This window comes from Phyllobates terribilis, unplaced genomic scaffold (genome assembly GCF_046119375.1).
Source record: "Phyllobates terribilis strain yellow unplaced genomic scaffold, ASM4611937v1 Scaffold_1__5_contigs__length_1240528914, whole genome shotgun sequence".
Lineage (NCBI taxonomy): Eukaryota > Metazoa > Chordata > Amphibia > Anura > Dendrobatidae > Phyllobates > Phyllobates terribilis.
The window spans coordinates 246,865,950-246,892,961 of NW_027362761.1; positions in this window are offsets into that span (position 1 = coordinate 246,865,950).

The window sequence follows — 27,012 nt, forward strand, 5'->3', positions numbered from 1 at the left end:
GGACACACAAAGGGGGTCCTGTGAAGTGCTCCAAAGTTATCTGGGAGTTGTCTGAGCCCCTCACCTGGTGAGCACAGTACGACGTGGGCAGCCGTTACCTGCAGACGTGGTCTGGATAATAAGAACTGTGAGTAAAGGCCCTGAACTGCATCACTGACTCCGTGTCGTTACTGCTGCTGCCCTGCACCATCACCCCCATCCTCCGCATACACTGCCCTGAGGCTATACTCCTCCCGTGGGGAGTTATGCTACGCTCTGCTGCACCCACAACACCAGCCTTAGCGGTCTGCCCTGTAGCGGCGGTTCACTCTGACCGCAATCCACGGGTGGCGTAGTCGGACATTTAAACATCAAAACCACATAAATAGTTCCGCCACTGGTTTGACCGCCCTGAGCCACGGAACCGGATCGCCGCCACGAAGACTACAACCACCAGCATCCACCAAAAAGGGTCCGGCTCCGGGTGTCCCAAGGCCCAGGGGGTGCGTCAGAACATTTTCATCACCTTTCACAATCACCAATGGGACAAGGCAGGGATGTCCTCTGTCCCCTCTCTTATACATCCTAGTGACGGAGCACCTGCTCTCATCAATTCGCCATAACCCCAATATTAGGTGGATTGAGGTGGGAGGCACCGAGTACAAGTGCTCTCTATTTGCTGATGATGTCCTAGTATATATCACTCAATCACATATATCCATCCCTGCTGTTATGGCTGAAATAGATCACTTTGTTACATGGTAAAATTTTAAAATCAATGCAGCGAAGTCTGAGGCCCTCGATGTCTCCCTCCCTAAATCCATATAGGATTCCATCCAGTCCAACTTTCCCTTTGCCTGGCCCTCACAGGGTATCAAATACTTAGGAATTCCTATTCATAGAGACCTCTCCCATCTATGTTATCTTAATTTTGGGCCCTTTATTGAACAATTCCATACAGACCACGGTTGGCAAGTTAGAACTGTAAGATTCACTACGTGAACCACTGGTGTTTTGTGGAAAAGCACATGTACACCGCGTTCCAAATTATTATGCAAAAAGTGTTTAGGAGTGATAAGGGAAGAATTTGTTTGTTTGTCAGTTAAACTCATTGATGGTGATGTGTGTCAGGGCTCTTTATATCACTGTAAGCAATTGCAGACACCTGTGCTAATTAGTTTGGCAGGTGTGTCCAATGAAAGGCAAGACTACTTAAGAAGGCTCTCTCACATTATTAAGCTGTTAGAACCTTGCTCTTAGGTCTTTTTTCCTTTGCTGGTCACATGACCTTGTTGGCCTATTTAATCCTGCTCCGCCCTTCTGGCTTTGCTGGACATCATTGTATATCTACTTTCTAGCTAGCCTGTGCTCTGTATCTAACTCTGTTAGTTTGCTTGGTCTACGGACCTCTATGTTCTATCTATTTTGTTTGTTCGTCTGTCTGCTACTATTTCTGTTAGGAGGTGTCCCATATTCCTCCCAGTCCTTAGTACTTGTAGGGATTCCCTCCCCACATCTATAGGTCTCCGTACAGACTAGATTAGGACTTTAGCAGGTCTGATCGCAGGATCAGGTTCCCTGTTACATCGTAGGGATTCAGCTGAGTCCTATAGTAGGGACAGATCTCCTCTCTTTCCTTAGCTTTGGTAGCAGAACATAACATAAGCAGCCTACATTTTCTGCCAAAATGGGAAAGAAAAAGGATGTGTCGGCTGCTGAGAAGCAACAAATTGTGGAGTGTTTAGGTCAAGGCATGACTACAATCAACATTGTGCGATGATCAGGATGAAGTGTCTTGGCAATCAAGAAGTATGTAGCTGATTCACAGTACACACGTGTGCGTGCTGATAAGGGCAAATTGAGGTCTCTTTCCTACAGGCAATTACGTCAGGTTGAAAGAGCAGCGGCAAAAAAGCCTTGTCATAGCAGCAGACAAGTTTTTGAAGCTGCTTGTGCCTCCAACGTCCCCCGAACAACAAGATGCAGGGTCCTTCAGAGGTTTGCAGCTGTGCATACGCCATCCTGTCGACCTCCTCTATCCACTTCACACAAGCAGAAACGGCTCCAGTGGGCCAAACATTACATGAAGACTGATTTCAAAACTGTTTTGTTCACGGATGAGTGCCGTGCAGCGCTCGATGGTCCAGATGAATGGAGTGGAGGATGGCTGGTTGATGGACACCCCACGCAAACACGGCTACAGCGCCAACAAGGAGGAGGTGGAGTAATGTTTTGGGCTGGAATCATGGGGAGAGAGATTGTCGGCCCCTTTAGGATCCCTGAAGGCGCTAAAGATGAACTCCATAATGTATGTGGATTTTCTCAAACAGCACTTCCTGCCATGGTTCAAGAAGAAGAACCGTGTATTTCACAGCAAGATCATTTTTCTGCATGATAATGCACCATCTCATGCTGCACATAAAACATCTGCATCTCTGGCTGATATGGGCATAAAAGGGGACAAACTTATGGTGTGACCCCCATGCTCCCCTGACCTCTACCCCATTCAGAACCTTTGGAGCATCATTAAAAGGAGTGTCTATGATGGCGGGAGGCAGTTCACATCTAAGCAACAGCTCTGGGAGGGTATTCTGTCCTCATGCAAAACAATTGAAGCAGAAACCATCCAAAACCTGACAAATTCAATGGACGAGAGAGTTCAGAAGCTCCTTTCGAACAAGGGGTCCTATGTGAAAATGTAACATCACCTAGAATAAAGTTTTGAGTTGAAAACTGTTTGATTTCAGTTTCTAACAACCTGCTAATGCTTATAATTTCAAAAATGACCATTTTTTTGGTCTTTATTAAAATGAAAAGGTTGATCGAAAAGTTTGGGGGATCTAAGAGTGTGGCAACCCAGTAGTCATGATTACTTCGAATTCTGACAATATGAGGGTCATGCTGCAGGTAGTGCAGCAAGAAGGCACTTATGTGTCTTGCGCATCTCGGAGCCCCAAAATTATTTTCCGGGCTACATGCAGCTAAAAATTATTTTTAATTTTAAATCTGGTGAAGCTTATTATAGATGGCCTAATAGGATCAGTGCTGCACACTGCTACAAAGCCCAAATTATTTTCCAGTCAAGATACAGATAAACATGATTAGTAATTTGAAAGCTTAAAACGGTTGGTAGGGTGATTTTAACCAATCATCAAGCTTTTACTCTCCCCAGGATGACACAGGGGTAGAAAAGTCGTTTCGGATCCATGATTTGTTCATCTTTATGAACGTGAGTCTGTCTACATTATCAGTGGAGAGCCGCGTGGGCTTATCTGTCAGCACACCACCAGCAGCGCTGAACACACGTTCAGACAGAACGCTGGCTGCGGGGCATGACAAGATCTCCAAGGCGTAAGTGGCTAGCTCCGGCCATTTATCCAGATTGGAAGCCCAAAAAGAGCAAGGGTCCAGTGACACAGTCGTGGCTTCAATGTTTACTTGGAGATACTCCTGTACCATCGTCTCTAGGCGTTGACTATGTGTCAGACTTCTTGTCTCCTGTGGCCTTGCAAAGGATGGGCTAAAAAAGTGGTGAAATGATTCCGCAAAATTGATGTTACCAGCAGATACTGTGGTTCTGTTACGGTTTGAGTGCTGAACACTTGACGGTCCCACGGTTGGCAAGTTGGAACTGTGAGATTCACTACGTGCACCACTGGTATTTTGTGGAAAAGCACATGTAAGATTCTGCAACAGTCTCTGCTGATACTCCTGCATGCGTGCATCCCTTTCTATGGCAGGAATAATTTCTGCAAATTTACTTTTGTACCGGGGATCTAACAGTGTGGCAACCCAGTAGTCAGGATTATTTCTAATTCTCACAATTCGAGGGTCATGTTGCAGGTAGTGCAGCAAGAAGGCACTCATGTGTGTTGCGCATCCAGGAGCACCAAGTCCCTGTTGTGTTGGTGGCGAGGTAACAATCATGCTTCCTTCCTCTGTCCTCTCCCCCCAACCTCGCACAACAGAAATGTGATCAAGGTCTCCCTCATCTGATGAGTCTTCCATCAGTTCGTCCTCCACTTCTTCCTGGGCTCCTGCACCTTCCTCACTAGTTTGGCTGCTACCATGCGCCCTGGTAAAATCATCTCCCCCACCCTCACATGCCTGCCGCCTTGGTGCTGCCGACCGTCTGGACCTTGCAGATGTTAGCCCTTCCGCATACAACTCCTCCTCCTCTACTTCCTCCACCTCCTCTTGTGCCACCACCTGACTCCGAATTCTGTTTAACATGTGCTCCAGCATGTAAATCACCGGAATAGTCATGCTGATAATGGCATCGTCAGCACTAAACATCTTCGTCGCCATTTCAAAACTGTGCAGAAGGCTGCATAGGTCCCTGATCTGAGACCACTCCTCCAGCATGATTTGCCCCACCTCTGAATCTCGTTGGCCCAGGCTATACGTCAGAACGTATTGCACCAGGGCTTGTCGGTGCTGCCACAGTCGCTGCAACATGTGCAGAGTTGAATTCCACCGGGTAGGCACATCGCATTTTAGCCGGTGAAGTGGCAGGCCCAACGACTTCTGTAGAGATGTAAGTCGCTGAGCTGCGGGATGCGAACGGCGGAAGTGAGCACACAGCGACCGTGCCCTCTGCAGAAGGCCATCTAGTCTGGGATAGTGGGCTAAAAATTGCTGGACAACCAGGTTCAACACGTGAGCCATACAAGGCACGTGTGTGACATTGCCCCGGCGAAGGGCCGCACGCAGGTTTGCAGCATTGTCGCACACGGCCTTCCCTGGTTTCAGGTCCAGTGGAGACAACCATTCATGAAATTGGTTCTCCAGAGCTGACCACAACTCCTCAGCTGTGTGACTCACATTTCTCAGACATTTCAATGTAAAAACTGCCTGATGACGTTGAGCCCTACTGCCAGCATAGTAAGGAGGTGTGCAGGATCCCTTCTGCGCAGTTAGAAAGCTTGTGGCATGACCAGACAGGCTTTGGGTGCAGGTGGAAGACCGAGAGGAGGTTGAGGAGGCAGAAGCAGTGGAGGAACTTTGACATAAAGAGGATTGACGCACAACTCGTGGGGACGGCAAGACTTGGACAGCAGCCCCTTGTCCTGCTGTCACCATAGTTACCCAGTGCCCAGTCAGCGACATGTAACGCCCCTGTCCATGCCTACTCGTCCAAGTGTCTGTGGTGAAATGCACCCTGTCACACACAGAGTTTCTCAAAGAAGCGGTGATGTTGTGTGCGACATGCTGGTGGAGCGCAGGCACACCTTTCTTTGAGAAGTAGTGCCGACTGGGCATCTGGTACTGGGGCACTGCGACGGACATAAGGTCTCGAAAATCCTCTGTGTCCACCAGGCGGAAAGGCAGCATTTCTGTAGCCAAGAGCTTGCAGATGGTGAAATTCAACCTCTTAGCTTTCTCATGGCTAGGAGGAAATGGTCTTTTACTTGTCCACATCTGAGGGACCGAGGGCTGGCTATTGTGCTTAGACGGGGTTGATAAGGGTGTCCCCGGCAAACTGCCGGTCTGTGAGGAAGATGCAGGCGGACATGTTAGGTTGCCTTGATCCAAAGGTGGTGCTATCGATGTCGGACAGCGCTCAAGACCAGCTGGTGTTACCACCTCCAAAGAAAATGATGACCTGCCAATCACGCTGGCTGTTGCGGGTAAAGAGGTGGCAGGTCTGCGCCCCAAAACAGGTGTGACTGCTGTCCCCCCAGTCACAGAGGATGAAGAGGCCGCGGATGCACAAGATATGGCAGACGGTGGTTGGCCCGGCCGGCTAGGCCGCATTGTAGCACACTGAGCTTCCCACTGCAACTTATGCTTCATGTCCATGTGCCGGTTCATGCATGAAGTACTCAAACTATGTATTTTTTGGCCTCTACTTAGCTTTTGCTGACAAATGTTACAGATAACACGAGTTGGGTCATCTTTATCGATCTGAAAAAATGCCCAGGCTATGCAAGGCTTAGCACCCATGCGACCTGAAGAGCCACCACGACTTGTGGTGAGAGGCAGAGTTGTGTTTGAGGATGCAGTTGTTGACGTGCTTCCAGTACTACGTCTCTGTCCAGGAAGGCGCAACCTGACCTCGTCGTCACTAGCATCTTCCTCCACCTCCTCTGCTGACCTCATCTCTTGGCTGACTGTGGGTTGACAGTAAGTGGGATCTCCGACCTCATCATCATCACCCTGTGCGTTATCACACCCGTCGTCCTCAGAGCCAACCTGTTCCTGCCCTGACAAAAAACTAAAGTTGTCGCTCCAATCAGGTATTTGAGTCTTATCATCGTCTTCCTCATTGTCTCCACCAACAGGAGTTACAGTTTGGGAATGAGGGTCTACATTATGGTCAGAACCTTCTGCGTCTGGTCCTGGATCCGACTCATAAAGATTCTGGGCATCAGTGCAGATCATTTCCTCGTCTGGATTCACAGAAGCGCTGGAGTCGACCTCTGATTCCCAGGCTATAGTATGAGTAAACAGCTCTGCAGACTCAACCATATGTTCTACCTCATACTCAGACGGGCAGCTGGAGATTTGGGAGCTGTGAGGAAGCAAGTGCGATTTGGGTGACACCTTTGAGGACTGGAGTATTTGTGATGTTGAAGTTGATGTGGAGGAGAGCCCACTTAAAGGAGCACTTGATATCCGTTGAAGCACCTGCTGTTTTTGTGCCTCATCTGGAATTTGTAGCGATTGGCGTGGCCGTAAGAAAGGGATCTTATCACATTGTCCGCTAAAAGAAGTAGACATTTTAGTTTGGCTGGAAGATGGTCTTTCTTCTGCACCTACCCCACGGACACAACCTTTTTTCCCCTTCCCAACACGCCTATTCCCCTTTCCACCAGCAGCAGGCCTTTTTCCACTCATTTTGGTGGTTAACTAATTCACAACTCTGGAGTTGTTTGCACAAAAAAACAATGGATGGTAACCGAGCAGAGCTGAGTGGCCAAACTGTGGTATTAGGCCAAAACTATTGGCTGGGTTAGATGCAGAAAAAAATTATTTTTAATTTGCAACCTGATGGAGGTCAGTATAGATGGACTAATAGACCAAGTCCCACACACCGCTAGAAGCCCAAATATTTTTTCAGAGCTAGATGCAGAAATTTTTTTTATTCAATTTGCAACCTGATGGAGGTCAGTATAGATGGACTAATAGACCAAGTCCCACACACTGCTAGAAGCCCAAATATTTTTTCAGAGCTAGATGCAGAAAAAAATTATTTTTAATTTGCAACCTGATGGAGGTCAGTATAGATGGACTAATAGACCAAGTCCCACACACCGCTAGAAGCCCAAATATTTTTTCAGAGCTAGATGCAGAAAATTTTTTTATTCAATTTGCAACCTGATGGAGGTCAGTATAGATGGACTAATAGACCAAGTCCCACACACTGCTAGAAGCCCAAATATTTTTTCAGAGCTAGATGCAGAAAAAAATTATTTTTAATTTGCAACCTGATGGAGGTCAGTATAGATGGACTAATAGACCAAGTCCCACACACTGCTAGAAGCCCAAATATTTTTTCAGAGCTAGATGCAGAAAAAAATTATTTTTATTTTGCAACCTGATGGAGGTCAGTATAGATGGACTAATAGACCAAGTCCCACACACCGCTAGAAGCCCAAATATTTTTTCAGAGCTAGATGCAGAAAAAAATTATATTCAATTTGCAACCTGCTGGAGGTCAGTATAGAAGGACTAATAGAACAAGTCCCACACACTGCTAGAAGCCCAAATATTTTTTCAGAGCTAAATGAAGAAAAAAATTATTTTTAATTTGCAACCTGATGGAGGTCAGTATAGATGGACTAATAGACCAAGTCCCACACACTGCTAGAAGCCCAAATATTTTTTCAGAGCTAGATGCAGAAAAAAATTATTTTTAATTTGCAACCTGATGGAGGTCAGTATAGATGGACTAATAGAACAAGTCCCACACGCTGCTAGAAGCCCAAATATTTTTTCAGAGAAAAATGAAGAAAAAAATTATTTTTAATTTGCAACCTGATGGAGGTCAGTATAGATGGACTAATAGACCAAGTCCCACACACTGCTAGAAGCCCAAATATTTTTTCAGAGCTAGATGCAGAAAAAAAATATTTTTAATTTGCAACCTGATGGAGGTCAGTATAGATGGACTAATAGACCAAGTCCCACACACCGCTAGAAGCCCAAATATTTTTTCAGAGCTAGATGCAGAAAAAAATTATATTCAATTTGCAACCTGATGGAGGTCAGTATAGAAGGACTAATAGAACAAGTCCCACACACTGCTAGAAGCCCAAATATTTTTTCAGAGCTAAATGAAGAAAAAAATTATTTTTAATTTGCAACCTGATGGAGGTCAGTATAGATGGACTAATAGACCAAGTCCCACACACTGCTAGAAGCCAAATATTTTTTCAGAGCTAGATGCAGAAAAAAATTATATTCAGTTTGCAACCTGATGGAGGTCAGTATAGATGGACTAATAGAATGATGCTATGCCCAAAAGATTTTACTTCACTAGGTGCAGTAAAAAAATTGGTATTCTATACACAGGTGGTATATCTTGCAACACAGATAGGCTACTCCACTGACTAACACACTCTGCAATAGGCCAAAAAGGATTAGCTTTGCTAGATTCAGCCAAATGCTGTGAAAAAAACTTGCACAGCACTGGCACAGACCTGCCTGGCAAAAACTGATAGGAACTGATGTAACCTAGTCCTGAAAAGGACTCCAATTACAATTAGTCTTTACTCCCACAATCTATCTATTTAAGAGCACAGACCTGCTTGATAAAAGTCGTAGGAAATGCTGTAACCTAGTCCTTAAAAGGACTGCAATCACAACTATTCCCTACTCCCAAGCTATCTGTATATTTGTGCGAAAATTGGCTTGAAATTAACAAGGTATAGCGCACACAGCAACAGCGGTGCCGTCTAACACGCAGCTGCAGCAGTGAGAAAATGGTGGCGACGGGGAAAATGGCTTGGTCTTATAGGGCAAGGACATGTGACATACACTGCCAATCACACATGCCCTTGCTTGTGTGAAAAAAAGCACTTCGCTCCGTGTGTGCGCTGCTGATAGGCTGACAGATTGCACCTCCCCACTGCAAATGCGGGAAAGAGAAAAAAAAATGGAGATCTTCATTGTTCCTGCAGAGATCCATCCCCTGCCCCTCCCCCCACCCCGCTGTACACTCAAACTGCGTATTAACATTAATTTTCATCATTACTGAGAAAAAATCCAGTTATGATTTTGGTGCACGAACAGTTATCGAACATAACCTCGAACAGCCGAATTTTTCTCAAATTGTTCGTGTTCGCCGACCGGCTCGAACACCGCCCAAAACAGCTCGAATTTGAGATTGGCGAACAGTTCGAGTAGAACAACGCTCATCTCTACACGAGACCGCCGAATTCCTATTGCTGGGAGTGAGGCTGATTCCTCGTATCTTGATGTTGTCTGTAATCTTGTCCTGTGGGTTGTCTTGATCTCGGGAGTGGGTTACAAAGATTTCTGGTCGTTCTACAATCATTCCTCATGTGGCCAATCTTGCCACATCTATAGCAGGGGCCAGTAAAAGATCTTTGTTGCCTTCCTTGATAAGATTGTTGTGGTGGGTAATAAACAACTGGAGTCTTGCTGTCCCTGTGGCTGGCCATAGGGAACTTGGCACAGGTCTGCTGAGATATTGGGCATCATGGGATAATCTTCTTCATCTGTAGTTAACATGGCAGTGACTGCTTTCTTCTGCTTTGGAGTAATCTTTTGGAATCCTTTAGCTATGAGCACTGCAGTTTTCATATCTAGAGTCTCAATTTCTGGCCTAGCTGTAGTGATCAATTTCTTAAGGTCATCTCTAAGACCATGAACAAAGGAAGAAACTAAAATACCCTGCTGAACTTTAATTTGTTCACTGAAGCCCATGTCTTGGAACATTTGAGTCATTCTGGCTGCATACCTTTCCACTGATTCTTTCTCCTCCTGTGTAATATCTGATAAATTGGTCGACTGGTCGCTTAATTTCTCCTGGGCCCATGTTTTAAGTTGCTGGCAGAAATCATGTCCCGATTCCCATGTAGTATCAGAGACTAACCGGACATCATGCAGAGATCTTTCTATTACAGGCCAATATGCATCTGCTGCTTTAACAGACACAAGAGAGGAAAAATCTTGCCACGTATCTGAATATGTCTTCTGAATAGCCAAAATTGCACGGTAGAAAGGCATGGGTTGTTTCTCTGGGTCTGGCAATTGGTTGCAGAGTGTCATGGCCTGAGTCGGTGTGAATTTTACATACATGATAGGTTCTGGTTTGCCAAGAGCAGGTGGTGGCGTGATAGGCTTAGGGGTTAATTTAGATGGTGGTCTAGGTAGGCCTGGCAGCAACTCTTCTTCATCCACATCAGTTTTAATTGGTACTGGTGTGATGGGAGTCACATTTGTTTTACAAGCATCTTTCATTGCCCTTGCAGTGTCAGTCTGTTTACTGACTAGGCGTATCTCGGTTAGATGGCAAGAAGGCTTAGAGGCCTCTTCTATCACTGTCTGTACTAGCTCCCTTGCACATGCTCTGACTGGGTATCCAAAGATACCGGAGCTAATTAAAGGAAGTGCTAGAGTCTTAATGCCAGCAGTCTTGTTTGCAGTGTCTAATGCTGCATGTACAGTCTGGTGCAAGATCCGTGCACTATTATCTGGATAGGAAGGGTCATAGATGGGCCCCACTGCATGAATAATAGTGTTACAGGGTAAATCGCCTGATTCTGTAACCGTGACCATTCCTGGCTGGAAAGGACCATGTCGTCGTACAATATTATCACTTTCCCTTTGAATACTGTCTCACCCTGCCATAACAATATCTCTAGCCAAGCCACCCCTGTGCTGCAGGTGGCTAATGGTAGCATTCACTATAGCATCCACCCGCTGAGTGACCATGTTCCCTACAACCACAGAGATTAGTACCCCAGCCACTGTCTGTCCCTGGGTAATCATTTTCTCAAAAATAGGATCCCAGTCCTCTGGGGGGCCCGACACAAAGCTGCCATTATCCACATGTTGATATGATGGGGCAACAGATGGAGCCCCTACACCTGACTGAGAGACAGGTGATGTAAGAGCTGGGAACATTGGTGTCGGAGGTGGGGGAGATGCTGACGTAGATTGCTGAGGTGGGGTGTAGTATTGTCCTTGCATAGTCACAACTGGATATATAGAAACTGGTGGAGGACCTAATTGGGCATTAGGCTTTGGAATATCTGTTGTCTCATTGTTATCAGGCTTTCAGGGTGGTGTAAGATGGCCGCCACAGGAAGTACCTGTGGGTGGGACTTCCTTTAAGTCATGCATTCCAGAGGTGGGAGGGCACCCGGTGGTGTGTCTGTCCGAGAACAGTCAAGAGGAGGAGGAGGAGCTGTGGCTACAAAGTCAGTCGGGGGGGAGAATGATCTATGAACTCCACAATGTGAACAATTGTCCCGAGAGTCAAAAGTTTGCACATCACTCCTAGAACATGTCCACCCCCTGAGGCCATTATAAGGTGGTGGCTCAACAGTTTTCAAAGCAACATTAAAAACATCCATGTAATATACATCATCGTTATCATCTGTTCTCTTTTCCTCTTCTAATCCCTCTTTTGCTATGTCATTTGCTATACGACCCCAGGCCATAGCCGCAGATAATAAATCTGTATCCTCTAGTTAACCCTTCTTTTCCTTCAGTGCTATTTTCCACAGCCCAGCTGAAGTCTTCCCCTCTTATTCATTCCTACAATGTCCATTAACTGTTTAACTCTAGCAATATGCTTAACCCCTTCCCTCTCAGCCACTAGGGTCTGAGTGCTATAGCTGTTATTTGACACCTCAGCTTTCTTTGTGAACAGTCTCAAGAATTTCTGCATGGCTGAAGAATGTTAACACAGTACAGACAGAAAGACAGACTAGACAGAGTGAATTCTTGTGTCAGTATGACTCAATGAAACAGAATAATCTCCTTATATAAAAAAAAACAATAACGGCAGATGCTAGCTGGCCAGCCTAGCTTCTGTATCCACCCTCGTGCGTTCTATCGACCAAGAACAGGACATTGTCTAGGGAGCGATACAAAACTGCAAAACTTTTTCACTTTCTCACATCATCCCCCCTGCGTTCTCTTTTTATTTTTTTTTCAAGAACAGGAGGTATATGGAGATGCAATGTGAGAGTACAACCAGGAGAGTACTGTGTTCATAAGTCACACACAACAGCCCATCCACTAAGTCACAGTCTCAAACACAAACAAATTAGAATAAGCAAAGGTTACAGTGGATTGGAATGTGAGTGGGTTTCGATAGCACCCTACCACCACTTAAGGACTACCACAACAGACCGAATCGTGCCCTCTGCTAATCTATGAACGACTGGAAACACAAGCAAGTCTGTAATTACAGTGTAATTAAACTAGACTTACAGTGTAAGGGGGGTGATCAGGCCCATCCAGTCATCCACGATCCACAGCTGGACACCTTCATTCGGTCTGCCCTGGTGTGGTACCCGTGTGGTGCTCCACGTTGGTTGCGCCAATTGTGGAAGTGGGGTTCAAAGGACCCCAACTCTTGGCTTATCCCTTGCCAAATTAACTTATTCAAGTGTATACGTGACGCTTTGATATCGGACAGACAGAGTCAGATACTGAACTTCTCTTGAAGAGAGATGGCGCAGAAAAAGGTGTGTTTATTATTCCAGCACAACATATATATATATTCAGTATAAAGGAAGGTCCCAATAGGGTGTCGCCCTGAGGCAATTGAGCAATCACAGTAGTCTCTGGCCCATGGTATAGATAAGTCTTATTATGTTGTCCTATGGGGTTAAATGTTTCCTCCCCGGATATTCTCCTCATTCGCCAGGGTATTCTCTTGGGAGGTGTCATGTTGAATCCTTTGTCTTCTTCTTGTAAACATTTTGAAAGTCCACTTCTATAACCAGTTCCAGCTAGTTCTTTCAGGATATATATATATAGTGACACACGAGTGCAGATATCTAATATATATATACAGTATATATATCAAGGTTTTCATAATATATTAAAGTGTGGGTATATATGACTAAATGATATCCAATATAACAGATATATGCAAAACAAGATTCATAACATATAACAAAATATAAGTATAGATATTTAGTATACATCAGAGTTTCATATAATGTTTTTTAGCAGATTTTAGAATCTTATCTTTAACAGTATATTGAGTCACTGCATTATCCATTTTATTGTATAACGGTGACCCACTAGGTCCTGATAGGTAATGGACTGCACAAGAATTGATTAATGGATCCCTAACCAGTGTCCCTATAAATTATGGTTGGGCTTTATATATCCATTGTACAGGATCATGATTTAATGTCTATCCTATATTGGATATTATAAGTATCCGTTTGCTGCACTAAAATAGGTCATATGTGTATTATAAACCTCCATAGACAGTGGGTCAATAATTGACCATGCATGGGGCTAAAGGATATATAGAAATTATTAGATGGCTTGATAATCTCTCAATAATGGCCATCTATCCCCTTAACCATTTGAATCACCCATATTTTATACCTTTAAAGATTAAGAAATAAAAAATAAACACATTTGTAATCACCGCATCCACAAATTCATTAAACCGTAGGGTAAATGCTGAAAAGAGGAAAAAAATCAAAATAACAGAATTGGTGTTTTTTTGGTCACCTTCCTAAAAAAATACACTAAAAAGCTATCAAAACATAATAAATACCCAAACATATTATCGCTAAAACTATTAGGTCACCATAGAAAAATTAAGCCCTCAAACAGCTCCAAAAAGAAAACTAAAAATGTTACAAGTCTCGAAAACTGGAGACAAAAAAACAACATAATTTATTTTACTAATTTCAGAATTTTTTGTCCACCACTAGGCATGAGTGAACACGTGGATGTTCAGGCTCATCGGGTTCAGCCTAACTGGAGTTAAAAGTTCAGTTTGGTATCCGAATTTGACCCTGAACTTGACCCCAAGCCTGAACTCAATGGAAGTCAATGGGGACTCAGTGAAACCAGACGACAGGATGTTCTGTGTAATTTCATAGGCACGAGTACTGCTGGATGCATGGTGAGGCCAGAATAAGTAGATGTGGTTTTAGATTGGTTGGCTGAGAGTGCCTTCAGTTCCTTCGCTTTGTCTTTCTGCCTTCACTTTTCTTTCTACTTAAAGTGCAGATTTTGCACCTGCGGCCCATGGGTATCTGTCTTCCACCTCACCCCCCTTGCAAATCAGGAAAGCAGTTTTAGCCAAAGTCATGCAGCAGTCACTTCTGCTTTTTGATGACTCTTGTAACGGGTCTGGGAGGCGGAACCTCTGAGCTACTATACAAGGGGGCGGTCCTTGTAAGGAAGCGGGTGGTGACCAGGGAAGACGGGCAGGTAGTCACAGCAGGTGACCGGGACAGTCTCTGGGTAAACGGGCAGGAGGTCACGGCAAGTGACCGGGACAGTCTCTGGGTAAACGGGCAGGAGGTCACAGCAAGTGACCGGGGCAGTCTCTGGGTGAACGGGCAGGAGGTCACAGCAAGTGACCGGGGCAGTCTCTGGGTGAACGGGCAGGAGGTCACAGCAAGTGACCGGGACAGTCTCTGGGTATAGGGTAGGTACGACCTGTGACGGCTGAGCCTCCAGGTAGGCTAGCAGGCGGATGCAGATGAGTGCTCCCAGGTGAGCAGGCGAGAGTCTCTGGATAAGCAGGTGGTCACAGCATGTGACGGCGGAGCCTCCAGGTAGGCTAACAGGCGGATGCAGATGAGTGCTCCCAGGTGAGCAGGCGAGAGTCTCTGGATAAGCAGGTGGTCACAGCATGTGACGGCGGAGCCTCCAGGTAGGCTAACAGGCGGATGCAGATGAGTGCTCCCAGGAGAGCAGGCGAGAGTCTCTGGATAAGCAGGTGGTCACAGCATGTGACGGCGGAGCCTCCAGGTAGGCTAACAGACAGGTAGCAGGTGAGCGCTCCCAGGTGAGCGGGCAAGCTGGTCCATAGACAGACTGACAGGAGTCGGAAGGCAGACCGTCGGACCTCAGGCTAGCAAGCAGGTAAGCGGATGACAGGCAGGAATCAGGCAGCAAGCTGGCAGGAAACTGGCAGGTAACAGGCAGGTAACAGGCAGGTAACAGGCAGGTAACAGGCAGGTAACAGGCAACGGGACCTGAGGGCTGAAGCAGAGTAGTGAACAGTGCAACAACATTGCTCGGGCACCTCCATTTTGGAGGAGGTGCCTTATATATGGTGAAGTCCTCCGGCCATTGGCTTGGACTCCTTAGGACGGCGCGCGCGGCCCCTTTAAGAGGGAGGGAGCGCGCGCGTGCGCGCCCTAAGCACAGTGGCCGGGAAGGAGCGCGCGCTGCCAGCAGAGCGGGAGAGGACGCCGGGCTCGGAGCAGAGGGGTGAGGGGAACAGCATCCCTGCCTAGCAGAGGGCAGGGACGCCGGCGCTACAGTACCCCCCCCCTTTAGGCCCCCCCTTTTTTAGGCCAGAGAGAAATTTAGCTAGGATGAGAGGGGCATGGATGTTCTCCCGGGGCTCCCACGTTCTCTCTTCAGGACCAAACCCCTTCCAATCTACTAGAAAAAAGGTCTTCCCTCTTACCCTTTTGGTGGCCAGAATGTTCTCTACCTCAAATTCGTTTTCAGCGGAAACCGGAGCAGGAGGCGTACCTGTAGACTTGGAAAAGGAGTTAAGTACCACAGGTTTGAGGAGAGATACATGGAAGGAGTTAGGGATCCGCAAGTTGGCCGGGAGTTTCAATTTATAGGCCACCGGGTTGATCTGACTGATGACCTCCAGAGGACCGATGAACCGAGGCCCTAACTTATAGGAAGGAATCTTGAGCCGGACATACTTGGACGAGAGCCAGACCTTATCCCCTGGACGGAATTGAGGAGGATCCAGACGTTTTTTGTCAGCATGTCTTTTCATACGCTCGGATGACAGAAGGAGTGCGGACCGGGTACTCTCCCATATGGAGGAAAATTTGTTAACAAGAGATTCCGCAGCCGGATTGTCCACCGAGGTGGAGACGGGAAATGGGATCCGAGGATGCTGACCGAAGACTACAAAAAACGGGGATTTGGAGGAAGATTCGCTCTCGTGATTGTTGTAAGAAAATTCGGCCCATGGCAGGAGATCCACCCAGTCTGAATGGTGGGCATTAACGAAGTGCCGGAGGTAACTGGTCAGGTTCTGATTCATCCGCTCCACTTGACCATTAGACTGTGGGTGGTAAGCGGAGGAGAAGTCCAGGGTGACATCTAGCAGTTTACAAGTGGCTCTCCAGAAGCGTGAGGTGAACTGTACCCCACGATCCGACACTATGTGGAGGGGCAGTCCATGAAGACGGAAGATGTGGCGGATAAAGTCTTTAGCCAGCTCGGGTGTAGACGGGAGGCCTGGCAGGGGAACGAAATGAGCCATCTTGGAAAAGCGGTCAGCGACCACCCAAATGACCGTACAATCGGCAGAGACGGGGAGATCAGTTATAAAGTCCATTGCTATATGCTGCCAGGGGGCAGCAGGTACTGGAAGCGGAAGGAGGCGACCGGCAGGCAGATGTCTCGGAACCTTGTTGCGGGCGCAGGACACACAGGCAGAAACAAAGTCTATTACGTCCTTGTGCAGGGTAGGCCACCAGTAGTGCCGGGTAATAAGCTGGAGGGTCTTTTTCTGACCGGCGTGGCCAGCTAGTTTAGACGAGTGACCCCAGTGTAGGATCTTCTCTCGATCAGGTACTGATACGAACGTCTTACCGGGAGGGAGACGATTTAGACTCACGGGAGCCACCTGCATTACTCTGGCGGGATCGATGATGTGTTTCGGTTCTTCCTCGAGATCAGACACCAGAAAGGATCGGGATAAGGCGTCCGCCTTGATGTTTTTGTCAGCCGGGCGAAAATGAAGAACAAAATCAAAGCGAGCAAAAAACAAGGACCACCGGGCTTGGCGCGGGTTAAGTCTCTGGGCATGCTGGAGGTAAGCCAAGTTCTTGTGGTCAGTGTAAATTATTACCGGGTGAAGAGCCCCTTCGAGCAGGTAACGCCACTCCTCCAATGCCAGCTTGATGGCCAATAACTCTCGATCTCCTATGGAATAGTTGCGCTCAGAAGAGGAGAAGAGTTTGGAGAAGAAGCCACAAGTTACCATTCTCCCGGAAGACGATTTTTGGGTAAGTACCGCTCCGGCTCCAGAGGAGGAGGCGTCAACCTCCAGGAAGAACTGCTTGTTGCCATCAGGGCGAGGCAGCACCGGGGCAGAAGAGAAGGCCTGTTTTAAGGAAAGAAAGGCCTCCTCTGCTTCGGGCGGCCACTCTCTGGGATTAGTGCCCTTACGGGTGAGCGCGGAAATGGGGGCAGTCCGGGAAGAGAAGTGCGGTATGAAGAGGCGGTAGTAGTTGGCGAAGACCAGGAACCGCTGAATGGCCTTCAACCCCTCCGGTCGAGGCCACTTCTCGATGGCAGACAGTTTCTCAGGATCCATTCATAGGCCGGTCTGAGAAATTATGTAGCCCAAAAACGGAAGCGAGGTCTGCTCAAAGAGGCACTTCTCATATTTAGCGAAGAGGTGGTTCTGCCTGAGCCTGAGCAGGACCTGACGAACATCCCTCCGGTGAGTCTGGAGATCCGGAGAGAAGACCAAGATGTCGTCCAGGTACACCACCACGCAGGAGTAGAGAAGGTCCCGGAAGATGTCATTGACCAACTCTTGAAAGACGGCGGGAGCGTTACAGAGACCGAAGGGCATTACCAGATATTCGTAGTGGCCGTCCCGGGTGTTGAATGCCGTCTTCCATTCATCCCCCTGACGGATACGGACCAGGTTGTACGCCCCACGAAGGTCCAGTTTGGTGAAGATTCTAGCCCCCCTCAGACGATCAAATAATTCCGGAATGAGCGGAAGGGGGTACTTATTCTTCACCGTGATCTGGTTTAGGCCTCTATAGTCTATGCAGGGACGGAGAGAGCCGTCCTTCTTTTTAACAAAGAAGAAGCCTGCTCCCGCCGGGGAGGTAGATTTCCGGATAAATCCCCGGGCCAGATTCTCCTCAATATACTCGGACATAGACCGGGTCTCAGCAGCGGACAATGGGTAAATACGCCCACGGGGAGGAGTAGTACCGGGTAACAGGTCGATAGGGCAGTCGTATGGTCTATGAGGGGGTAGTGTCTCTGCCTCCTTTTTATTAAAGACATCAGCATATGACCAATAAGGAATCGGAAGTCCAGGTAGATTAGCTGGGGTAGGAGAAGGACGGACGGGATGGACGGGAACCAGACAAGTCTTATGACAGTCTTGTCCCCAGCGAAGGACTTCTCCGGTCTGCCAGTCAAGCACGGGTGCATGTCTCTGGAGCCAAGGTAGGCCTAGCAAGAGGGCGTGAGAGAGTCCAGGCAGAACATGAAAGGAGATACTCTCAGAATGCAGCATTCCCACCTGCAGAGTAATGGATTCGGTGATGAGTTGGATGGGACGTGGTAAGAGGCCCCCATCCACGGCAGCAACAGACAAGGGTACAGCCAGAAGTTTGGTGGGGATGCGGTATTTCTCTACCAGGGACTTTGAAATAAGATTCCCGGCTGCTTCAGAGTCAAGTTGGGCTAGTTCGAAATAACGGTTCTCCGCGCAGACGATTGAGACTGACAGCAGCAGAGATGGAGAGGATTTATTCTTGTCTAGGTCGACCTCTCTGAGCGAACCTAGACACAGGCGTTTCCCGACCTCTCCGGGCAGGTACGGATCCGGTGCTCCTTACTGCCACAGTAGAAGCAGCTCCCCTCGGCACAGCGTAAGTCCTGACGGGTTTTGACCATCTTGGTCTGGTCGACCTGCACAGGCTCAGGAGGGTGTACCTGGGGAGAAACGGTGGGAGTGACGGGTTTCTGGAAGGAAGGAGCTAGACGTGGAAACCTCCTCTCACGGGTGACCTCTTTGGCACACTCCTGGAACCGTAGGTCAATCCGGGTGGCAAGAGTTATTAAATCATCAAGAGTGGTAGGAATGTCCCGACCGGCGAGTTCATCTTTAATACGGCCGGACAGACCCTCCCAGAAGACAGATACCAGAGTGTCGTTATCCCAGGCCAGCTCCGAGGCAAGGGTACGGAACCGTATGGCATATTGGCGTAGCAGAGACGATGCGGATGAGGTCTTCCGTCCGGGTTCGTCGAAGACTTTCCGGAAAGCCGTGAGAAAGGCAGGCAAGTCGGATACCAGGGGGTCTCCTCTCTCCCATAGAGGATTCAGCCAAGCCAGTGCCTCCCCCGTGAGATGGGACATGATGAAGGCTACTTTGGCCCGGTCGGAATTAAACTGGTGGGACAGGAGTTCAAAGTGCAGGGTGCACTGGTTTATGAAGCCCCGAGCCTGAGCAGAGTCGCCTCTGAAGCGAGGAGGTGCAGAAAGCCGGGGTCCGGAGCAGGATACCATGGTATTGGTGGGCAGCGGCGCTGCCGGGTTGCGTGTCATGACACTAGCGGTGGTTGCTGGTGGAGCAGTCAGAGTGTCCAGGCGTGTGTTGACATTCCGCAGGTGACCCAGGATGGACTCCTGTTGGGACCTCTGACGGGACAGTTCATGACATAGGTCCGAGAGCGAGGGAGCTTGGGTACCACCGGGTTCCATGGCCCGAGCAAACTGTAACGGGTCTGGGAGGCGGAACCTCTGAGCTACTATACAAGGGGGCGGTCCTTGTAAGGAAGCGGGTGGTGACCAGGGAAGACGGGCAGGTAGTCACAGCAGGTGACCGGGACAGTCTCTGGGTAAACGGGCAGGAGGTCACAGCAAGTGACCGGGACAGTCTCTGGGTAAACGGGCAGGAGGTCACAGCAAGTGACCGGGGCAGTCTCTGGGTGAACGGGCAGGAGGTCACAGCAAGTGACCGGGGCAGTCTCTGGGTGAACGGGCAGGAGGTCACAGCAAGTGACCGGGACAGTCTCTGGGTATAGGGTAGGTACGACCTGTGACGGCTGAGCCTCCAGGTAGGCTAGCAGGCGGATGCAGATGAGTGCTCCCAGGTGAGCAGGCGAGAGTCTCTGGATAAGCAGGTGGTCACAGCATGTGACGGCGGAGCCTCCAGGTAGGCTAACAGGCGGATGCAGATGAGTGCTCCCAGGAGAGCAGGCGAGAGTCTCTGGATAAGCAGGTGGTCACAGCATGTGACGGCGGAGCCTCCAGGTAGGCTAACAGACAGGTAGCAGTTGAGCGCTCCCAGGTGAGCGGGCAAGCTGGTCCATAGACAGACTGACAGGAGTCGGAAGGCAGACCGTCGGACCTCAGGCTAGCAAGCAGGTAAGCGGATGACAGGCAGGAATCAGGCAGCAAGCTGGCAGGAAACTGGCAGGTAACAGGCAGGTAACAGGCAGGTAACAGGCAGGTAACAGGCAACGGGACCTGAGGGCTGAAGCAGAGTAGTGAACAGTGCAACAACATTGCTCGGGCACCTCCATTTTGGAGGAGGTGCCTTATATATGGTGAAGTCCTCCGGCCATTGGCCGGGGACTCCTTAGGACGGCGCGCGCGGCCCCTTTAAGAGGGAGGGAGTGCGCGCGTGCGCGCCCTAAGCACAGTGGCCGGGAAGGAGCGCGCGCTGCCAGCAGAGTGGGAGAGGACGCCGGGCTCGGAGCAGAGGGGTGAGGGGAACAGCGTCCCTGCCTAGCAGAGGGCAGGGACGCCGGCGCTACAACTCTGCTGGCTGTGGTTCCAGGGGCCATCCACCTGGCCCTGCCTCACATTTGGAAGAGATTGAGTGCACTGATGCCCAACCACTCATTCTGTTGGAGGATGAGTATGTGGGACGAGTAGTGCAAACAGTCAGCGGACCACCACAGCCCGTCTCTGATGATGATGAAACACAGGTGCCAACTGCTGAAGTTTTCTGCTGTGTGTAGTCTGACAAGGAGGGCAGGAATGAGGACAAGGTGGAACATTATCCTGAGGATTCTGATTAATATTAATTTTTTTTTAGCACCATTGATTTCATGGTGCTATACATGAAGAACGGTTACATACAAACCCAAATATGAATTACAATGAGAAAACAAATAGTGACAGACAAGTACAGAGGGGAGAGTACCCTACCCTTGTGGCCTTACATTCTACAGGATAATAGGGAAGGAGACAGTAGGTTCGGGGGTTGCAGCAGCTCCGATGTCGGTGAGGTGGCAGCTCTGGTAGTGGTGAGGTGGCAGATCGGTAATTGCAGGCTGTAAGCTGTTCTGAAGACATGGGTTTTCAAGTTTCCCTTGAAAGTTCCAAATGTAGAGGATAATTGGATGTGTTTGGCCACAGAATTCTACAGGATGGGGGATACTTGAGAAAAGTCTTGCAGGTGATTGGATGAGGAACGTACGATTGTGGAGGAGAAAAGGATGTCTTGGGAGGACTAGAGATTACGTGGTGGGAGATATCGGCAGATTAGTTTAGAGATATATGAGGGAGACAGATTATGGACGACTTTGTAGGTCAGTGTTAGTAACTTGAAGTGGATACGCTGTGGAATTGGGAGACAATGAAGGGATTTGCAGAGGAAAGGAACGGAGAAGTAGCGAGGACAGAAGTGGATTAGTAGGACAGTAGAATTACAGCCAGACTGGAGAGGTGTAGTGATGTGATGGGGGATGTCAAGGCCATCCAAGTGACATGGGTAATTCGGAGGATGAGGTGGAGTCACTGCCCCAGCAGCACAGCAAAAGGGGGAGCAGGGTGCAAAAGCACCGCGGGCGGCCCCAAGCCAATACGTTCCTATTGGCCACCACACAGATGAACTGAGCACAACAAAGCCGGCTCAAAGGAGCTCCCTCATAATACACAGGTGGTTTGCATGCTGTGCCATCAGACACTGAAGCAAGGCATAAACTTTCTTAACCTGAGCACCGTCTGCATGACGAGGCATCTGTATGCAAAGCATGAGCTGGAGTGGAGTACACACCTGAAAAACTGGGAAAGATCTGCGCCTCCCCCTGCTCCCTTTTCTGCTGCAGTCTCTGCCTCTTCTTCTCCCTCCTGAGCAACAGGGCGATCTGGCTCCCCACAAAGAGAGGATGTGACAGCACCAGCAGTGTCCCCTAGCATCTCCATACTATCCCATTGAAGCGTCCGGCAGTACATGCCCCAAACTCTGGATCCCATATTCATTTGTGGCCTCACAAATGATTTTGAAAGTGCTAACAATACGTTGGGATCATGAGAACCACAGTATGTGGCTCCCAGCTGCAATTACTTTTCCAGGCAGGCCATCCCTGCCCTGCATGAACATTTTGCGGACAAAATCAGGTGTGCACTGCGCAATGCCATCAGTGTTTAGGTCCACATAACCACCGATACATGGACCAGTAAACACAGGAAGGGACGTTATATCTCTCTAACTGCCCACTAGGTACATTTTGTGGCAGAAGGGCCTGAGGGAAAAAGTGTTTTGGTGCATGTCCTACCACCACAGAGGGTTGATGGATGTCTTTTGCATCCTCCTCCTACTCCAACTCCTCCTCTTTCTCCAACGCCTCCTCATTCGGTCAGCGTAATACCTGCACCACCAAATTCAGCACAGCCAGGGGTAAACTACAGCAGGCTGTTCTGAAACTCATTGTAAACTACAACAGGCTGTTCTGAAACTCATCTGTTTGTGGGAAAATCCCACACTGCGCAGGAGCTGTGGATGGGGATCAAAAAACAGGCATATGTGTGGTTGGTGCTGATAAACTTGAAGCCCGGCCTGGTGGTGTAAGATAATGGGCAAAATCTCGTCGCAGCTCTGGGTTTAGCCAGTTTGATGCACATCCCTTGCCTGGCACATGTGCTGAATTTGGTGGTGCAGAGCTTACCTAAAAATTACACAGAAATGTCAGAGCTGCTGCTGAAAGTGCAGGCTATCTGTGTGCATTTTTGGCGTTCTGACCCTGCTGCCTCTCACTTATCTGCACTGCAGCTTCACTTCTGCCTTCCCGCTCACCACTTCATATGCAATGTATAAACAAGGTAGAACTCCACCTTGCATATGCTGGAGAGACTGCTAGAGAGACTGTGCAAGCAGCAGCATCCAGCAGGCAATACTGGAGTTTGAGCTGCAGCACGCACAGGTGAGTGGCTCTGTGGAACACCACTTCACAACCAATGGGTGGGCCTCCATGCAGGACGTGTGTACAGTGTTGCGCTGCTTTGAGTACTCAACAAACATGGTCAGTGCTGATAAAAAAAAAACTTCAGGCGATGATGGATAAGGTGGTGGCGCATGAGGAAAAGGAACAGGGACCATTCACACCATTGTCAGGCCAGACGTCCACACATGTCTTGTAGGATGGGTTCTTGTTCAGTTGAGGATGAGGAACAACCGTGTTTACAGCAGGGTGGCACTCAAAGAAGCTCAACGGCATCACTGGAGCGTGGCTGGGGGGAAATACAGAGAATACAGACGATACAGAGGACACAGATGATACAACCTCCCACCTAGGACAGCTTGTCGTTGCCTCTGGGCAGCCTGGCACACATATGGAAATACATACTGCTCTGCCTGCGCAATGACCGCCGAGTTGCCCGGATTATTACAAGTGCTGATTACTCTGTGGCCAGCCTACTGGATCCCCGCTACAAGCACAATGTGCCATTCTTACTTCTGCGACTAGAACGTGATCAGAAAATGCAGGATTACATGCGCACAATGGTAGACGCACTACTGACAGCAACCCCACCTGATAGCGGGGGCTCAGGGGAAGCACAAAGCAGAGGAGGATGAAGTCATCAACGCAGCTGTGGCACCGGCACCACCTCGGAAGGGAGGGCTAGTGTCTCGCCCAGGGGGATATAGGGAACTCGATACCCGAGCCTTTTACCTTGTTTAGGATGTCACGGCAGTCGGCTCCCGGGCCCATACTCTGGGGTCTCTCTTGAAAAAGGGGTTTTTTGGTCGGTAACAGTTTATGTCTCGTGACGCCACCTGTGGTTTCTTGTAACGGGTACCAGTGCTGCTGCAGACCTCCGGGGCAGGTGTTAGGGCAGCTGGATTGGTGCGGCTCTCCACAGGCAGAGCACAGCACCAGGGCAGTGTAGGTGCAGATGGTGATGCTGGGCATTGTAGTGCAGAAGAGATGGTGCAGCAGGAGTAACTGACAGAGACTGGAGATTCACTTCAGTGCAGATGTCAGGTACGGTCCAGGGTACTCGGTAGGAAGGGTGCACTTCAGGATTCTCCCCAGTGAGCGGGTATAAGGCCTCCTGGTCTGTTTCTCCCTCTCTCTAAGCTCCTGGCCAGCCTGCAACTGGGCCTAGCTTCTGTGGTGTGTTGTTCTCTCACCTGTCGCTTGGTAGTAGGACCTTTCTCTGGCAACCACTATCCCTGGACGCTGGGGCCTTCGTGGTTCCTAGTCCTGTAAAGGCTTTAGCTTCAGGTCGACCAGGGATCTGTAATCCTCCTGGTATGCCGGTAATCCCTACTGGGTGTAGAGGACCCTGTAGGCATGGACCCGGTGTTCGGTTTGTATTCTGGGGTGAGCCTATGATCCTCCTCTGCCCCCTTAACTCCTTTCTCCTCTCCTCTTTGCCTCCGGCCACACTCGGGGCCCTCAGAACACAGCAGTTCATGTGCTGCTTCTTCACTGGTCTAAGTGCCAGCACACTCTCCGACTAAACTGAACTGCCTGACTCCACCCTCCATATATATATCCCTAACAGGGCTCCCTCTGGTGGTCTGAGGTGGAAGGGTGGAGGTGTCTGTTTGTAGTGAGGGCCTCTTGTGGAGAAGTCCGTCCATGCACCCTTTTGGGTCCTGTGGTACCTGTAGTAGCAGGGTGCCACACTAGCATGGTAGAAATGTGTAAAACCTTATTCAGCAACGCGCCGTACGTTTGGTGTTCTGCTTTCTTCTCCCCCCAGAAGGCAGTACGCTGAAACATACATCGGGGTTTGTTTGAGGCTGGCACCACTTCCCACCACATAGCTGTTTGCACATGCTCTCCTCACTTTGATGTCCCTAAACATGTCATGCTGCGTCTTTGTATATATTTTTTTCTAGTATGTCCTACTTTAATAGTGTAACACCAGCATTATATAGACTCATCAGACATCATTAGGGTGGTCAGAATCTTTACATGACCTTACACTTTTGTTACCTGCATACACTATTGATAGGTATGTGGCGCCACCTGGTGGTTTTCCCACTTTTTTACATGCTTTTTATGCTTTTATGTATTTTTGCATTATAAATAAAATTTGATATTAGTCTGATATTCTTGGTTCTCGTGTACATTTTTTCTTTATGATTTATGTTCCTTTCTGTACTGAACCCTTTACCCTGTTCATGTAGAGAACTTTGTTTGGCACATAGATTTGTATAACTTTGGGTACATTTGTGACTGTGACTGTTTACACATTTGCTAACAATACTGGGTGATGGGTCTGGCCCATTTCACTTCTGGGTCTCCAAACTGGACACATGGCCTAAGCTTGCCCATTACGCCTTGGAGGTGCTGGCCTGCCCTGTGGCAAGTGTACTGTCAGAACGTGTGTTTAGCACGGCAGGGGGTGTGATCACACACAGACACATCCACCTGTCCACTGCCAACGTGGGCAAACTCACATTCATTAAAATGAACCAGGCGTGGATCCCACTGGACTTGTCCGTACCTTTGACTGAATATAGAAATATACCAGCCGCACCCAGCCATTGTTAGACTCCATCGCAGTTTGTTTTATTCTATTTTCCATTCACAATGTTTTGGGGCCTATCCAAATTAAAAAAAAGAGGATGTTTTGCAGAGTAACCCTACAGAAGCCACTTTGCAGAGCCTAGTACTCCCACAGAGAAGTGTGCAGAGTACACACACAAGTTTTTTGGCACACTATTCCCACAGACATGGTTGCAGAGTGGAAAAATTTGTTTTTACGCACAGTACTCCCACAGACACGGATGCAGAGTATAACTATTTTTCAGGTCCACAGCTCCAGACACAGTGGCAGAGTATAATTATTTTTTAAGCACACTACTCATACAGACTTGGCTGAAGTGTACACAGAGACTTTTTGGCACCGTACACACAGAGGCTTTTGGCACAATACTCCAAGAGGCGGGGTTGCAGAGTACACTCAGTGGCTTTATTGGCACAGTACTCCCAGAAGCAGGGAATTAGAAAAAGAGACCAGCTTCTGGTAGAAAAAAATCCATACAAATTTGCTTTATTCCAAAATGATTAAAAATCCATATACAAACAGTGGAGAGCAGGGAAACACATGGCAGCCAAGCTAGACTCTTTTTCTAATTCATTCTACTCTTGCTGGCCAGGGGTTGTCAGTGCATGCTGGATACCATAATATGGTGAGCTGGCTGACTCTGTATATTTGCAGAGTACACACAGAGGCTTAAAGGCACAGTACTCCCACAACTATTGGTGCAGAATACACACAGCAGATTTTTGGCATGGTACCCCCACTGAGACACATACACAAGAGGCTTTTTTGCAGAGTATGCTGCCTAATTCGATCCCAACACTAACCAGGGCAGAATGGTCGTGGCACTCGTGATCCGGCATTTATGCCAGCCGAGTCATGTGAAGCGCCGGTCAATTACAACCATGCCAATACTTGGCATACCTGTGATGGCTAAGAAAGTACCCACAGCCTAAAAGCTTTTTGAGTCGTTGCGCTGCAGCCTTTCAACAAACTTTAATAGGCATTCGAACCTGAACAGCAAACCAGACATCCAGTTAAAAGTCTGAGGTCGGGGTTGGGTAACGGACACTAGGTGTCCAGTACGAACTTTACAGTTCGGGTTCTATGATCTCTATCTACAACATAAATTTTAAAAAAATCTATGCAAGTTTAGTATTGCCTGTAATTGAACTGATCTGGAAAACCATGTTTCCCAGTCATTTTTCCCTACAATGAACTGTGTAGAAAGAAAAATCAATACACAACTGGAACGGCATTTTTTCATAATTTCACCCCAAATGGAATTTTATTCCCGTTTTTCAGTATATTGTATGGTAAAATGAATGGTGTCATTCAATAATTCAACTCATCCTGAAAAAGCAAATCCTCAAA